Here is a 4,371-nt window from a genome sequence, read left to right on the forward strand (position 1 = left end):
GCCATGGGAGAATCCAGAATCCTTCTTGGTTACTTTTTTTTTTTTTTTCAGTTGGATTCTCACTCAGTCATCTAAGCTGGAGTGCAGTGGCATGATCACTGTTCACCACAGCTTCAACCTCCTAAGCTCAGGTGATCCTCCCACCTCAGCCTCCAGAGTAGCTGGGACTGTAGGCGCCAATATGCCCGACTAAATTTTTAAAGTTTTATTTTTGCAGAGATGAGGTCTTGCTGTGTTGCCTAGGCTAGTCTCAAACTCAAGCAATTGTCCTACATCAGCCTCCCAAAGTACTGGGATTATAGGCATCAGCCACTGTGCCTGGCCCATGGTTTACCCTCTTTGGCAGGGCCGATCCTCGCCTCTGAAGGAGGACTAAGAAACGCTTTCACAAATGCTCACCGTGATCAAACCCCCAGGAGGGGCCATAACTAGACCTGAGATTTCCTTCTCAGGCTTTCTCATACAGCCTAGGCTGATCCTGGCCTCTAGTGGGGACTTAAGGAAAATTGGGGGAAGGTTATCTGGAGATTGGGCCCCGTCTGGGCTGCCACCAGGCTTGGAACTTCCTCCCTGGTGGTGCCAGATTAGCCTAGACAGATGGCCACTACTGGAGGGAAAGTTAGAGGTATTTTTGGGTGGCACCTTTGACTACCAGGGTCCATGTGGGACCACAGCCATGCTCAGGTGACCTCCCCATGACTTGGTGAGTGTGACTGTGAGTTTGTTTCACAGTTAAAATGAGATGAATCTTCCTTTGTCCTGATTCTATATGTTCATTTGTATGATTTTGTATGTGTTCTGTATGTTCTGTATGTTTGTTTTGCATGATCCTATATGTCATTTACATGGCACAGATAACACATAGTTCCTCTTCATTTGCTGCAAGTCAAAATGAGACAGTTTTGTGAGTACTTTATAAGTCAGAGCATGTGTGATGGTTAATTGTATGTGTATGCTCTGAAGGGATTTTACTTTATTTTTTATTTTTTTGAGTTGGAGTCTCACTCTTGTCGCCCAGGCTGGAGTGCAGTGGCACGCTCATGGCCACCACAGCCTCCACCTGCTGGACTTAGGTGATCCTTCTGTCTCAGTCTTCCAAGTAGCTGGAACTACAGACACACCAAGTCCGGCTAGTTTTTGTGTTTTATTGTAGAGACGAGGTCTTACCATGTTGTCCAGGCTGGTCTCAAGCCCATGGGCTCAGGCATTCCTCTCACCTCAGCCTCCCAAAGTACTGGGATTACAGGCTGAACTGGCTGTGTGAAGGTATTTTAAAGATGTGATTAACATTTTTTTTTTTTGAGTTGGAGTCTCACTCTGTCGCCCAGACTGGAGTGCAGTGGCATGCTCCCGACCACCACAGCTGCGACCTGCTGGGCTCTGTGATCCTTCTGCCTCAGCCTTCCAAGTACCTGGAACTACAGGCGTGCACCACCATGCCTGGTTAATTTTTGATTTATTGTAGAGATGAGGTCTTACCAAGTTGCCTGGGTGGGTCTCGAACCTGTAGGCTCAGGCAATCCACTCACCTTGGCTTCCCAAAGCGCTGGGATTACAGGCTGAGCTACCGAGCCCGGCCGTGATTAACATTTTTTAAAAAATGTAATGAATCAGGGTCTTACTTGCCACCCAGGCTGGAATGCAGTGGCATAATCATGGCTCACTGCAGCTTTGACCTTCTGGGCTTAGGCGATCCTCCCATCTCAGCCTTTTGAGTAGCTGAAACTACAGTCATGCACACCACATCCAGCTAATTCTTTTATTTTTGTCTTTATATTTTGTAGAGAAGTATTGTCCAGGCTCGTCTTGAATTACTGGTTTCAAGCAATCCTCCTGGCTCGGCCTTTCAAAATCCTGGGATTACAAGCGTGAGTTGCTGCACCCAGCTGTGATTAACACTCAAGTCAGGAGATTTTGAGTAGGCCGATGACCCTCCATCATGTAAGTGGAGGGCCAAATCTCATCTGTCAAAGGACTTAAGATAAAAAAGACTGACGGCTCCCGAGGAAGAGCGAGTTCTGCCAGCTGATTGCCTTTGGATTCAAGCTGCAGCGCTGTGTGTCTCCCGGGTCTCCAGCCTGCTGCCCACACTGAGTGTTTTGGACTTGCCAGCCTCCACGGTCATGTGCGCCCGCTCCTTAATGGAAATCTCAGTCTGTCTGTGTGTGTGCGTGTCCACATATGCATAGGTATGACGATGTACATAAATATATAGTGTCTTTAATTTTTGATATTTATTTTTTTATTTAGAGTTGGAGTCTCCCTCTGTCGCCCAGGCTGGAGGGCAGTGGCATGCTCATGGCCACCACAGCCTCCACCTGCTGGGCTCCGGTGATCCTTCCGCCTCAGCCTTCCAAGCAGCTGGAACTACAGGTGCGTATCACCACACCTGGCTATACATTTTTAATTTTTATGGATACCATAATAGCTGTACATATATATGGATTTTGTGGATTTTTTTCCTTGCTCTGTTGTTCAGGCTGGAGTGCAGTGTAATTCCTGGATTCAAGTAATCCTCCTGCTCAGCCTTCCGAGTACCTGAGACTACTGGTGCCTCCACACCCGGCTAATTTTGTTGTTTTTTTTTTTTTACTTTTGATTTTTTTATTTTACAGATGTGGCGTATAATTCAGAGTTAGGTATACAAATGTTCATTATGCAGGTACACTTGTTGATGAGGTGTGCCTCTCCTTCCCTGGCAGATTCCCACTACTACCAATCCTGCCTCCTCTTCCTCAGGCCCCCGGCAGTTTCCTGCTACTACCAATCCTTTTCTTTTAGTGTTATGATAATTGTTCAAGGTCTGCTTATGAATGAGAACATATGGTATTCAGTTCTTTGTTTCTGTGATAGATCGCCCAGTATTATAGACTCTAAGTCCATCTGGGTTTCTGTGAAGTTCATGATTTTGTCCTTTATGGCTGTGTATCATCATGTATATGTACCAAATTTTTTTTTTTTTTTTTTTGGGTTGGAGTCTCACTCCATTGCCCAGACTGAAGTGTAGTGGCACGCTCCCGGCCACTGCAGCCTCGACTCGCTAGGCTCCGGGCGATCCTTCTGCCTCAGCCTTCCAAGTAGCTGGAACTACAGGCGTGCGCTACCATGCCCGGCTAATTTTTTGATTTATTTTAGAGATGTGGTCTTGCCAAGTTGCCCAGGCGGTTCTCGAACCCGCAGGCTCAGGCAATTCACTCACCTCGGCCTCCCAAAGCTCTGGGATTACAGGCTGAGCTACCGAGCCCGGCCCACGGTTTTTTTATCCATTCCTCTTTTGATGGGCAGTTGGTTTTATGTTCTTGCTATTGTGAACAATGCTGCAATAAACATACATGTGCAGGTATCTTTTTCATAGAGTGATTTGAGAGATGGGAATCTCACTATGTTGCCGAGGCTCCTATATACAGTTTTAATATTGCTAAGATGTATTGTTATTTGTTCTAACCTGATATGAGAATTTTGGTTTAGAGAGCACCATGTAATTCACATTTTCACAAACAACAGCTTGGTTCCTCTTCTTGCTTAACTTGAAATAAGGCCTTACTTCTCAGTGTGGCTGCGAGTGAGTTTCTACAAAGTCTACTGGACAAGACTAGTGTGACCATTTTTTTCCTTTAGCTGTTGAGAGTATGCAAGCTTCCTTCTCCCCTTCTGCCCTCAACATGTGCTTGTTGATCAGGTAAACTGGTATGGCTTGGCAGGTATACGACTTTGCCAAGCATAAGTAGTGTGCTGAGTGGTGCTTCCCACAAAAGAAACGTCTACATCCTAATCCACAGAACCTGTGACTATGACCTTGTTTGGGAAAAGGTCTTTGCAGATGTAATTAAGATAAGGATGTTAAGGTGAGATCATCTTAGACTTAGAATGGGCCCCAGATCCAATGGCAAGTGTCCTTGTTAGAGACAGTTGGGGGAGAGAAGAGAATGAGATTGTGTAAGATGGAGGTGGCCATTCGTTGTGGCTCACACCTGTAATTCCATCAACTTGGGAGACTGAGGTAGGAGGATTGCCTGAGGCCAGGAATTTGAGACCAGCCTGGGCAATACAGTGAGACCATGTCTCTATTTATTTATTTATTTATTTATTGAGTCAGAGTCTCACTTCATCTCCCAGGCTGGAGGACAGTGGTATACTCAGAGCCACCCCAGTTGACCTGCTGGGCTCTGGCGATCATTCTGCCTCAGCTTTCCAAGTAGCCAGAATTACAGTCGTGCACTACCATGCCTGGCTAATTTTTATTTTTTATTTTTTGTAGAGATGAGATCTTGCCAAGTTGCCTGGGCTAGTCTTGAACCCATGGGCTCAGGCAATCCACTCGCCTCGGCCTCCCAAAGTGCTGGGATTACAGGCTGAGCCGCTGAGCCACCA

General features: G+C 46.3%; 1 protein-coding gene across 2 annotated transcripts in view; it reads left to right on the forward strand.

Annotated features, from left to right (window-relative positions):
* Positions 1-1,821: 1,821 nt before the first annotated feature.
* Positions 1,822-4,371, forward strand: part of ZNF101 (zinc finger protein 101) — a 22,581-nt gene continuing 20,031 nt past the window's right edge. Inside the window, exon 1 of one of the 2 annotated variants that reach the window (XM_008049412.2) lies at positions 1,822-2,189. The gene's annotated coding sequence lies outside the window, so the exon portion shown is untranslated. Of the gene's footprint in view, positions 2,190-2,347; positions 2,374-4,371 lie in introns of those variants that run through there. The other variant, XM_008049414.2, reaches the window with a different exon arrangement.

Source organism: Carlito syrichta, unplaced genomic scaffold (assembly GCF_000164805.1).
Source record: "Carlito syrichta isolate Samal-C Ts95f unplaced genomic scaffold, Tarsius_syrichta-2.0.1 Scaffold135583, whole genome shotgun sequence".
Lineage (NCBI taxonomy): Eukaryota > Metazoa > Chordata > Mammalia > Primates > Tarsiidae > Carlito > Carlito syrichta.